We start from the raw sequence: 13,340 nt of genomic DNA on the forward strand, positions 1-13,340 counted from the left end.
ATGCATCTGTGGATGCATGACAAGGTACGGTTGGCCTTCCTGACTGCATCCCTACACTGCCAGCCCATGTTCATCTTGGAGTCAATGATGACTCCAAGGTCCTTTTCTGCCTCTGCACTGACAAAAATGGAGTTCCCCAGCCTGTAGGTATGGTACCAGTTGTTCTACCCCAGGTGCATCACTTTGTACTTGTCGGTGTTGAATCCCATCCTGTTCTCATCCACCCACCCCTGTAACCTGTCTAGGTCCTATTGCAGCCTATTCCTCCCTTCTAGAGTGCCCACATCCCCCCACATCTTAGTGTCATCAGCAGATTTGAACAGGGTGCTTTTTACCCCCTCGTCCAAGTCACAGATGAAGATGTTGAACAGTGCGGGTCCGAGGACCGAGCCCTCCAGAACCCCACTGCACACATCCCTCTAGGTTGAACATACAGTTGGAGATCTAGGCCCTAGATTTAGTTGTAACCCATAAACCTTAAATATCATGACTCAATATTACACAAGGAATTTCAAATGAAGAATTCTAATACAATTAAAATGAAGTAACTCTGCTGAAACTCAAACCAAGCATGAATGTTATCAATCACATTCCCTTTTTATGTAATAGAATTAAATCTCACTGGGCCAGCCTGGGTACTCCTGCTGACCTGAAGTAGAGCAAACCTCAGAAATGTTGCCTTTGCTAAGTTTCTTCCAAGTTCTACTGTCCCAACAGTCAGAAGGAACAATCAGTCCATGTTAGAAGGAACAAGTTGGGCTCCAAGTTCTCTGGGTCCCCTGGAAACTAGGAGACCAGGAAATTGGTGTCCTTCAATTCTCTCCTGATGTCCAGCAGCACAAGTTCATAGGATGTCATTACTAGGGCATGTTCTGAGTTTACTGAGGGGCTTTGAGACTTCACCACCATGTGTCTTCTCCCTTCTGTAGCGTACATTCTCTAGTCAAGATGAATGGGGCCTTGATCTCGGTTGGGGACTCTAGACACCACCGTCCTACAGTTAATAGATAATAATGATGAAAAATGTTCTATCAAAATGTTCAACCACTGAAAACTTTTTTGTATGCCTTTCTACAAATGAAGCACCATTTTTTCTGATTACAGAATAAAAAACAATGCCCACTCTTATATCCAGATACTAGATTGCAACATGTATTGTACTCAGTATACCATATATTGGCCCTCCTGGCAAGGCTAGGCGTGGAGGTGCTGTCTACCACAATTGTAGGTCCCATTAGCCAATATTACAACTTTATGCAACTGAAAGTGGTGACATATCTGTATAGATGGTCCTGGGGCTATCATATTGTCTATATAATGGTGACAAAGGGTGGCCATTGGACTCTGTCATGTCTCCAGCATGGAAGTCTCAGCTGTAGCAGGCAGGAGCTACACATGCACATCCAATAGCAAAAAGTTGTTCAAAATAGATGAAAATTACACGTCTGATCAATGTGCTGCCAAAAGTGTGAAGTTATTTAAGAGCAAAGCACACATTATACCAAGTTCTCTGTGAACATGGCTGTAACTCCGTATTTGCTTTTACAAGATTAGTCTTCAGGGTTTGTACCCTGCAAATTCTAGGTTGAGTTCTGATCCCAGCCCTATGTAAGACATGAGTGATACCAATAAAGCCAAACTCTGCTGGCAGTTACTCTGTTGAAAAGCTGGAATTAACTTCACCAAGTTTGACTCTTCCTACATTATGCAAAACCAAAATAAGGCACTATGGAATGACATAGCTCCACAAAAAATGTGAGAAAAAACCAGAGTCAAGCCTGTGAGCATAGTTTAGGAAAACAGTGAATACACAGTGGGCATGCCATTAGCTTCCCACATTGAGCATTATGACATTTCATAAAATATGAATAAGGCAAGAACATTTATCATTAGATGGCCAGAAGTAGCAGTAATGGAGAGATAGGATTTGGAACAGCTTTGCCTTGAAAAGTCAGAGCAACCTTAATCTTTGATTCTTTCCCTTAACTTAGTGTTAATGGAATAAAACATTGGAAAGAAACAGTAAATGTTCCTTATGGAAGGGAGATGCCTAAGATGCAGGTTGCAGCAGTATAAATGTGGCTAGAGATAATGAAGAACATCTCATACCTTATCAAAACGTCACATTTATTTGTAGTAATAGTCCTGATGAAACCTTTGGTCCGCTGATATTAAAAATCTCACATGACTTCTTGCAGAAACAGAGGTATTGAGCTAATCTGTCTCGTGAAATTCTAGCACAGATGATTATTACACTGCTATTGTTCATTACTCACATGGCTCTGCTGTGGTTAGCTTCAGTAAAACAGATGTTTCAGTTGCATGTCTCAGTGTGCCTAACCCCAAAACACAAAACAAGTAAAGAGAGAGTCCCTGTCTCAAACCATTTACATGCTAGGAAAAGAGCTGCTGGGGTCTGGGTTCAGGGAGGGAGGGAAACTCCCTTTCCCTCAAGTACAGAGCTGCCCTGCCCTGCCCTGCTTACTTAGTAGTGTTGGCTGTAACTATGGACTACAAATCCAAGAGTCACCTGAAAGCAGAAAGAGGAAGTGATGAGCAACCCTGTAGATTCCTGTTGTTGTGAGTCTGGACTGCAAATCCCAGAGACCACTGGGGCAACAGGAAGAGGAAGCAAACACACATTCCATGCTCACTACATGCTAGAGAGTCATGCTCTAGCACCACCCAGCTTCTGGCTTAAGCCACTGCAGGCATGCGGCTGCATTTCTGGACTCAAAAGTGAGTGTCTGTTCATTTGTTTATTGGTTCAATCCTTGCAGCTTAGACTAACCTAAGCATTGTCAAGCATTGGTGGCTCAGTAGTAGACTTCCTACCTCCCATGCAGGAGACCTGGATTCAATTTGCATTCAGTGCAGAGACCCCAAGTCAATAGCTTCCACCTAGAGTGGGGGCTGGACCCAATGATCTGTAAGGCTGTTTCAGCCCCTAACAATTTATAAATAAGACTGAATCAATTCAGCCTTGCGTTTTTTGACTATCTGTACTTAGCCCAAGCCTCTAGTGGCAAGTCACATCTGTGCAGGTGGGGGACAGTCAGAGAAGATTTATAGACCAGGGATGGGCAAAATACAATCCATAGGTTAGATTCAGCCCACCAGCCCATTCTGTCCAGCCTCAGGGCCCTAAAAAATTAAGCAAATTAATATTTATCGACTCCTGGCTGCCTGTCAAAGATGACAGGATCCAGAGGCAGTAGGACCCAAAGGAAGGCAGCAGCAAGACCCAACAGCAAGGGCCTCCCGGTTCTCCCCAGTCCCCCCACCCCATCCCTCTGCAACTGGAAGACCCTACCTAGCAGAGGCTTCTGGCCTGGGACCGTGGGCCTGTTTTTGCCTCTCTGCACTGGAGAAGGAAATTCAGATAAAAATGCAGAGTGGGGAGGAAAGTAGGCAGGGGAGGACTGTGGGCAATTGCCCCAGTCCTCGGGGCCAGGCTGGCTCCTGCTGAGTCCTGCAGTCATTGCCATGCACCTGGGAACCACATGGTGCCAGAGTACCATGGCAGCAGGCTGGGAAGTGGAGAAAGTGGCAGTGAGGGTGGTGAAAATGGGAGTGAGGAGGAATGCAGAAGCGTGGGGCTGCAGCAGTGTCCCGGGGCCAGGACTGGTGGGGCCCAGAGCGGAGCGGCAAAAGTGCAGCAGATGGGCTGACAGGGGTCTATGAAGCTGGGTTGGGCTGTGCCAGCAGGGAGAGAGGGGATCTGACCCAGATCCATAGAGGCCTTACTGACCAGGACCTGGCGCTCCTGCCAGCCCACTCTTGGCTTGCTGGTGCTTGCCCTGGGACACCAGCAAGGGCCCCCTGCTTCCACCCAGCTGTCACTGCACTCCTGTGAACCTGCTCGTTGCCACTCCCCTACCCCATCTGCTGCTGCTTTCAGCACTTCTCAGCCTGCGCATTGGCCACTCCTGCACCATGTGGCTCCCCACTGCATGGCCGGATGGTGGTAGCACAGGGCCCGGACCAGTGCCCTGGGATGGGGGAGGGGAGGGATGGGCATGTGTCTATGCAATGAGGGAGGGAGAGAGAGCAATGAAGGGAGGAACAGCATGTGCTTGTTCATAGGGTGAGCCCCACCCCCCCCACCATACACATGCATCCACACACCACCTTGCACTGCCATAGATACAGATCTCACACCTACACCCCATCACACACCCCAGCCACCTTCCCCCCAAACAGTTCTTCCACAAACCCCATACCCACCCACACCCCACATATCCACACATACCCCTACCTATCCACCCCCACAAAATGCCCCCATACTTCCCCCACACCCCACATACCCACATACCCACAGCCCCTACAAACCTATACGCACCCCCCATTCCCCATCCCCCCACCATATACAAGAGTAAGACTTCATTTTAACTATTGTGCAATCACTTCTATGTACACTACACAAACACATGTGAACCAGGACAAAAATGTTTTTGAAATCAAATTATTGAATATTGTAGATGTTCAATTTTTAAAATATAATATGGTATTGTTCTGGTTCTGAGATTGCAAAACCCCTTGTTGAAAGGAATACTTCCAGGGGCAAGGGGAGGGACTTCTAGTGGCAAAGGTCGGGGGTTAGGGAATGGGACTTCCAGTCACAAGGTAGTGACCACGGGGCAGGGCACCTGGCAAGGGGCAGGGCTACCCATGTGGTCCTCGACAGCTTGCAAAAACCCTGTAAGCGGCCATCTGCTTGAAATAATTGCCCGCTCCTGTTCTAGACTAAGGGGGTAACTGCTCTAAAATCCAAGCTAGCACTAACTCTGATCAACATGTATGTGGCTCACAGTACACAAGGCATGACAAAGTATAACAAGGCCCTCAGTTATAACACTCAGTAGATTCACCTTGGCCCCCCTTGGTGAATCTATCCTTAGCCCAATAGCACATAAAAGCTGGGATGGAGCAAAAAAATGAGCTTTGGTCTCTCACATTCTATATTAGGAAAATAAAATACAATACTAAAACAAGACTAGCTTAATACGATAGGGCCAGCTAACCTGATTTAAGCAGGGGTTGAACACATTGAAGCGTGTCTGCAATAGAGGTTTGTACTGATGTGACTTGATTGATTTTAACTGATTTAAATCAGTGAAATCTTTTCAATACAGACATGCCTTTAATTCTTTCCCCATCGACATTAGGAAAAATAGAGCTTGGTTCATTTGGCAACACTTACTCCACTGAATTCACTGAATAGTTAAGAAGTGGCAAACCCGTATAACTGCAGCAGAATCGTGTCCAGAGCAGCTAAATTCATATAAATCTGGACTTGACTCTTAGCACCAGGCATTTCTCTTGGAGAGAAAAATGGTACAGTGGTAAGTGAGTTACTAGATTTAAATTCCTTACTCCACTGCAGACTATCTGTAAGGCCCTTGGCAAATTACCTAAGCTGAGATACATAAAGAGGTGGTGGCGCCTAACTCTCATTGACTTCAGTGACAGCTAGGCAGCTCCATATCTTTGAGTATCTGGACCCTAGTTTCTCTGAGTTTTAGTTCCCCCCAGTATAAAAATCAGAATTAGCTGCACCAGTAGTTTAAATAAGGCAGGGAGATAGGGAATGACCAAGGCAGCAACTAAGATAGCAATTACCTCCTCTACAAGCTAGCCATGGCCATCACTGTCCAGGGTGCAGAACTTCCCTGCCCTTTAAGGCCTCTGAATAGCCTTTTTCTGCCTTCCAGAGGTGTTGGGGTGAGAGCTGCATTAAAGATTTCAGGGTGCTCGCTTGGTATGGCAATGAGACCCATGCAGGAGTCTAAAAGAGAAAGCTGGGTTGAAGAAACCTAACAGATAAAGGAGTCTTGCATGTCCAAAGCAAGTGTCATAAAACCACCAACTCATATTAGTGGCATTTGCACCCACCTGGCACGGATTTTACCCAGAGATACATTACTACACAAGTTGCAAGGCAATGGACTTGATCTGTATACAGTCCCTTAGGTGCCCAGGGTCTGCTCACGTTGATCAGAAATAGACTGAACAACGATCGGCTGAATGTGAAATATATATTTTCTTCCTAGGCATTTTTCTCTTAAAACGAGGGACATTAAAATGCCCTTAAATTCATTTAGTAAAGTCACTCATTGATTTCCAGGCTTTTAGGCACTTTTCATATTACATATTTTACTATAGCTATCTCTCAAATAGGTATCTTAATAATAACAAATATCTTCAATATAATAAGAGGGGGCTCCAACTCTAGAGGAACAAATATTCCTTCTGGGTTTTATGGATAATAAAAAAGCTGAAAAAAATTAAGTTACATTCTTGCCTCTTGTTTAACTAGTACCCCCTCTAGTGGTATTTTCATAGCAATACCGACAAAAAAAAACCCATGACTAGCTTCCCATAACATTGATAAGCAAAACATTTTGCTTCATAAAATGTTTTTTTAGAAGCATTTGAAAGAGACAAGTTTAGTGAATTAAAGAAAAGAGTGTTCAGTACATAAGTCAGAGGTCAGCCACTGATTATAGTCATGAAAGAGAGTGGCAGCACAGGGGATGTGGAAGGGACAATGCAACAGATTTGAAAATGGCGTGCATCTAATCGCAGAAATTATTACCCCTTCTGCCTGAACCTGACTTTTTAGTCTTAAACCTCTCACTGGCATCTTGCTTCGAACTTTTCTGCAGGCTCCATTCTTTCCATAACCTTCCTTTCGTTCCCTTCCATCTTGCATTTCTCCTCCTTGCCTCTCCCGACCAGTTCTCTTTTTCTTATTTTGATCATCTGTAATAGCAGTTCTCCAGTTTCTCTGCTCTCTAACTTTCTGTTGTCATTGTTGTTCCCTCTACAAGTCACACAGATGCTTCAGGTTCAAAGCGTCTTCCCTTTGCCTTGTTTGCCATTCCCAGCTTGTCTTTTCTTAACCACTTTTTAAAGATTCTCTGCTGAAGCAGCATTGATTTTCTTTTCAGATTAATTGTATTTGTGCTAGCAGGGATGAGGGAAAAAATAACCCTGAAATGACCATCCTGAATACTGACTTGTAAGAGTCTTCATGGAGAAGTTTTAAGCCGGTAGATGCATCTTGTTCTACAGGGATCTCTGTCAACTTCTCTTTTTATGCATTTAATGTTCTTCCCTAGTGATAGCCTAAAGGTGCTTTCACTAAACAATTAATGTAAGGCATCTCCTGGGAACCTAATGGGTATTTAGCAATAAGTTCACTTCCAGTGTATTGTATAATGTGATATTTTGACAATGGATATAGTGAGGTTCTTGAAAGGTGAAGTTTTCTCCAAAGAAGCAATACAACATTTGACAGAACTTGTGGTTCAATTGTGTAGGGTGGGATAGGACAAGCAATGGGGCAGGAATAGCAGGTAATTTTGCACATTGTTGTCTGCTGTAGTGTAATTTTAGTGTCACCCTGTAATACTGTTCACTTGCACTAATACAATGTACAAGTCGTAATCTATTAGTGAAAATAAAATTTGCTGTGACATTTGATAGGAAAGCCGCCAGCAATGAAAGATGTACTACTGCAAGTGATATTTGTATTATGTTAATAAAAAATGATATTAACATATGAAACTAAGACTGGCAAAGAAAACTGTTTAATATTAAGTCCTGACTTGCAAAAAAAAAAGTAATGTAAAATCTTAAATATAGCTTGATGAGGCAGTGTGCAGAATCACAGCCCCTAAAAAGGTTGTACGCATTGTCAAAAAACCTGATTTGAGGACAGATGTTCCAATAATTATTATACTACTGTGGTGTTGCTGCTGTTATTTAGTATTTTATTCCAGTGGTTCAACCATATCTGGTATCATTTGAAAGGGACTTAACATTTGTATAGCATAAATTCACAACTGACTCTTGCCCTACCAGAAATGTTTTTATGGCTTATTTAAAGTATACAACATTTCCAAAGAGACCATGTGGAAGTGTGTAGCTTTCCTTTATTTCGATCCATCACAGAGTGCAATAAAATCATGTAGAGCAATTTAGTATTGTAGTGTGTGATAGCTTAGGCATACCACTTCTATTTGTCTGAACATAAAACCATATGTTTATGTATAAAATATGTATAGCATATATAATCCATGGGAACATGCATAATCTCTGCGTTGTAAATGTGTGATTATGCATTTGATGAGGGAGAACAATTTTTGAGGAAAGACATCCAAGATATCTTTAGGGTTTTTTTTTTAATTACTGTATCATTAAACACAGGCAGAATGATTTGAGGATATATGTACATTTCCATCACTCACGTGCACACACACACATATATGTATACACATGTACACATAGATGGATGCAAATATTAGGTTTAAAAAGAAAACCACCATGTTCCCATTACTGATAAACACTATTACAAAAACAAATTTAGATTTTTGCCTTGACTCTTCAGTGTGCACAAACACAAAAATGTATATGAAAAATAATGAGCTAGTATGGAAAAACAAATGAAAAGCACGTCTTTACGTAGCTCACTTCCACTTTTCTTTTAGTAGTAAACTTATAGGAAGTATGGAGTGCTGATCAAAGTTAACTGTATTTACAGATTCTATGCAGATTTTCAGTTACAATATACTATTGATTTTGCTTTCATCTGAAAACAGTGTTTTTTAGACGCATCATATCTAATATTATTTATGTGCTACAGAAAATGCCGATGGCTCTAAGAATCCATTATTTCTTTAGACTGTATACTAAATTATGTTTTTGGTTTATGATTAAATTAAGCTTGTAATCATTTCTAGTAATTCTAGTATTTCAGGTAGGGGAAAAGACAGATAAAAGTGGTTTGTTTTAGGAATCTGTTTGTGAGGGGTGAGAACTGTCCTTTTATATATTTGAGAGGAACAAACCTAGCCAATGCTAATAATAAAGCACACATTTAATATGTGAGCAATCAATAACAAAAAAAATTTTCTGGGTTTTTTGTTTTTTGGGGGGTTTTTTTTACCTTACTTTTCATTTTGGACACCAGAAATTAAATCATAGACTCTCACATCATTTTTTGTTCACCCCTCTAGGCTGGCTTAAGCTGAAAAAAGAAAATAAACTACCAAGGATATTTTGTGAGATAGATGCAAGTTCCTGGAGATTATATTTTTATGGTAATTTTTTCTGCTTTCTAAATAAATAATCTAGGAATATCTGAATGATTTTGTTTAAATTTTTAAGTAAACAGCCGTTACAGTTCACATACATTGTCGGAAACTCAGCTGTTATAAGTTGGTGTCATTCCATTAAATTAAGCAGAGTTTTGCTGAAATAAGGCAGATGGGATGTAAACCTGTATGCGTAAAGGGCATTTTTATCTGCACTCTATAATATAGTATAACATTATATCTTACCAGTTTTGGTACTGATTAGTATTAGCATTGTATGTGTTGATAGTGATAATATTACAATGTATTGCTTTCACTTCTTCTGAGGTATGATTGTACTACCAGCCTATATGATGAATATGTGTTAAGGTTTATATGCTCTTGCAAAACCATATGCATGAATTTAAGCATTAGTGATATAAATGGGTGTACTTGCATGCTTTAAATTAAATATGGGCAAAATTGTCTACAGGTATAAAGCTCAAACCTTGCTTATTTTTCAAGGGTCAGATCTTGAGCTCAGTTAAACCAAAGTCAATGCTGTTGCTCAGGATTTATGCTTGTGCAAATATAAGTTAGCATTTGGCCTTTAAGATCAATAAGTATATTTCAGTACTTAACCAATATAGGTCTTGATTCAATTAGGTATTTAGGCAGAAGTCATCAATGGAGCTATTTCTGGGCTTAAAATTAAATATATCATTGACTGTTTTCATGAGTCACTTGTATCATCTTTGTATAATCTTTCTTTCCTTCCTTCTTTCCTTCTCTCTCATAATGGCTGAAAGAGGAAGACCAAATCAATTGTAAGAGATCCTCAAAAGCCAAGGGAGTGACAGTACAGATTAATTTGGCCTGTTTTTATGACAGTACAACCATGCATTTGAATGTTTCTTTAATTACCATAGATATTGCAGAAGGTTTTACAGTCCTCAGAATATCATGCTGTACTCCATTCTCAGCCACACCCATGCAGGCACAAATCTAAAGAAACTTCATTGATGTTACTGGGTAGTTTGTGTGATCAGTCCCTACTTAATGTGAGTAGGTCTGTAGAATCAGCCCCTTTATGAGAAAATTGCATTTAGCGTGTAATTCACTTGGTGCTTATTAATGTGGCTCAGAGTCTCTAGTAAAGAAAAGCCTCATGAATGAATACCCATAACTGCAAACTGGGTCTACTTATGCACCCACTTACATTACTGCAAATTCAGAATAGCTCAGTTGACTGCCATGGGAGTTTTGGACATCGCCTGCTAAAATTCTCTGCATGGGCCAGCCAGGAGTCATTGTGATGGATATGCCCTTCCGCAAGCCGGGAGAGAGGTGTTATGAAGTAAACCAAGACAAAAGCTAACAAAGCAATCCTGTTCCTCCACAGGCCAGGAGAAAGTTTCTGAAACTTCTTCACCATAAATTCACCCAGGTCCCATTTCACACAATGACCATGAAAAAATAAAGTCATATGAGTTCTAATCCCATTCTGGACAGAAAATGATTTTTCTGACCCTAAAATATTTTTATTTATTTATTATTTAATTTTTTTAATATTTGGAACAATTTACTTGCCCTGAAGCTGGATGAACAGTTGCCATACTGAAAATATCCAAGACCTAAAACGTCAGATATGGCCACATGCAGAGGCACATTTTGATCATTTTGAACTGTTTCGTTCTGTTTTCAACTTCTGAATTTTTTTAACATAATCTAACACATTTCTGGACACAACATTCATTTTAAAGTAAAGCCTTTCTTCAAAATGAGAAATTAATCAATATGGAGATTTTTGTGCAAATTCAATTTTCACAAACTTGCATATTCCAAAGGAAAAAGTTTTGTCTAAAACCTTCCAACAGCCTTTATTTCTGTGCGGTCTTTTGCAACATTTGTTTCCCCTCCTAACATTTGACTGTCTTACCATTTAGAATATAAACTTTGAAGGATGGGTTTTCTCTTACTGTGTATTTTGTAAGATGCCTAAGTCATAGGTCCCCTCCTCCTGCTTGGGGCCCTTGTTTGCTGCTCCAATACAAATAATCATTGTTATTATCATTATGAAAAAAGCATCTGATGACATGAACTCAGATTCATAAAACCTTATGCATGTCTGATTTAGCCGCTCTGTAACATGCATATACCCTGCCTTCTCCCTGACTTCAGTCTAATACAAATGACTACCTCTATTTTTTATCATTACAGAAGCTTAGAATCATAGACAATGTGGGTTGGAAGGGACCTCAAGAGGTCAGATCTAGTCCAATCCCCTGCTCAAAGCAAGACCAGCTCCAACTCTGTTATTTCAGCCAAGGCTTTGTCTATCTAGTTCTTAAAAACGTCCAAGGAAGCAGATTCCACAACCTCATGGTTTTACTACCCTCCTGGTGAGAGAGATTTTCCTAATATCTAACCTAAACTTCCCTTGCTGCAGCTTCATTGCTTCTTGTCTTATTATTTGCCACCATTGCAGTGGACAATAAGCTGAATATAAGCCAACAGTGTGTCCTTGTTGCAAAGGAGTCTAACAGTCTACTGGGCTGCATTCATAGGAGCATTGCCAGCAGGTCGAGGGAGGTGATTATGCCCTCTATTCAGCACTGGTGAGGCCACATCTGGAGTACTAGGCGCATCAACATTAGATGCTTTAAGGTGCATTAGCCTAAATTTTAAGCACGTTAAGGCACATATCTACACATGCGTGCCATTAATGCACTTTAAAAAAGGTGAATTTAGGCTGTTTGCATTTGCATTTGCAGGTATCAAATTTAGGTGTGACTAGTTAAAGCACATTAACAAACATGTAGACATGCTTAAGTGCATTAACGCTGTGTGTGTGAACTGTCTTGGGACTAACTTTAGTCCCAAGCCAGTCCACGCACAACGTTAATGTTCTTTAACTCCTACATATGTAAATGCCAGCCTAAACCTGCTTAATGCACATTAAGCTAATGCACATTAAATTTAGGCATGCCTAAATGTATGTGTAGACATGGCCACTGTGTCCAGTTTGGGGCACCCTGCTGCAGAAAGGATGTGGACAAATTGGAGAGAGTCCAACAAAAATCAACAAAAATGGTCAGCGGGCTGGGGTCAGGGGGCACATGACTTATAAGGAGAGGCTGAGGAAACTGGGCTTATATAGGCTGGAGGGAAGACTGAGGAGGGGTTTAATAGTAACCTTCAACATGCACCCCAGCTCTCTGCTGGACTGTCTCTGAAACCCCCAAGTCGTTTTCTGCAGAGCTGCTGTTTAGCTAGTCAGTCCCCAGCCTGTACCAGAGCATGGGATTGTTTTGTCCTTGGTGCAGGACTTTGTACTTGTCCTTATTGAACTGAATGCAATTTTTTTTTGATCCAGTCTTCCAACTTGTCTAGGTCTCTTGCTGAGGGTGCACTCCATTCCAGCTTCCAGGTCATTGATGAAAATATTGAACACAACCAGCCCCAGGACTGACCCCTGAAGCACTCCACTTGATATCTGCTGCCACTAGAAATCATGCCATTGATTAATACCCTTTGAGCCTGATGATCCAGACACTTTTCTATCCACTTTACAGTCTATTCATTTAACACATACATCCTTAGCTTGCGTGCAAGAATATTGTGTGAGACTTTATAAAAAGCCTTGCTAAATTCAAGGCATATCACATTCACTGCTCTCCCTACATCCACAGAGCCAGTCATTTCATCATAGAAGGCAATCAGGTTGGTCAGGCCTCTAAGTGCAGCAGTCAGGGAGAAGCAAACAGGATAGTTTTCAGGCAGTTCACTGAGAGCAAGAGGAATAAGGAGAAGAGAAAGCAGGCACCAGTCCTGCTCTAGGAAGGTAACTGGGCCGGGGTTGGCTGTGTTTTGGTCTTGGTGAGGGATGTTTAGTATGTTTGTGTGCTTGGGTATGTGCTCTGAGCAGCTGAGTGGACTGATTACTGATTGATTGATGCCTGGGTGTGACAAAGGGTCCTAACAAAGGGTCCTAGCCAGTCTAGGCCCAGGAAGGGTATATAAGGAAACAGTTCAAGTGACTGTGGAAGGTCTGCTTGGAAAGAGAGGCAAGAAGTGAGTGGCAGCAGATTAGAAGACTCAGAACCATGGCTGGAGGATGTTGCAATCCCAGAGCCACTGCCACTACCAGCTCTTTGTCTGCTTGCACCTGTGAGGTGTCTGTCCAGGCAGGACCACACATAGTTTCATAGTTTCATAGTTTCTAGGGTCGGAAGGGACCTGAGCAGATCATCTAGTCCG

Source organism: Crocodylus porosus, unplaced genomic scaffold (assembly GCF_001723895.1).
Source record: "Crocodylus porosus isolate Cpor-Errol unplaced genomic scaffold, CroPor_comp1, whole genome shotgun sequence".
NCBI classification, from domain to species: Eukaryota; Metazoa; Chordata; order Crocodylia; family Crocodylidae; genus Crocodylus; species Crocodylus porosus.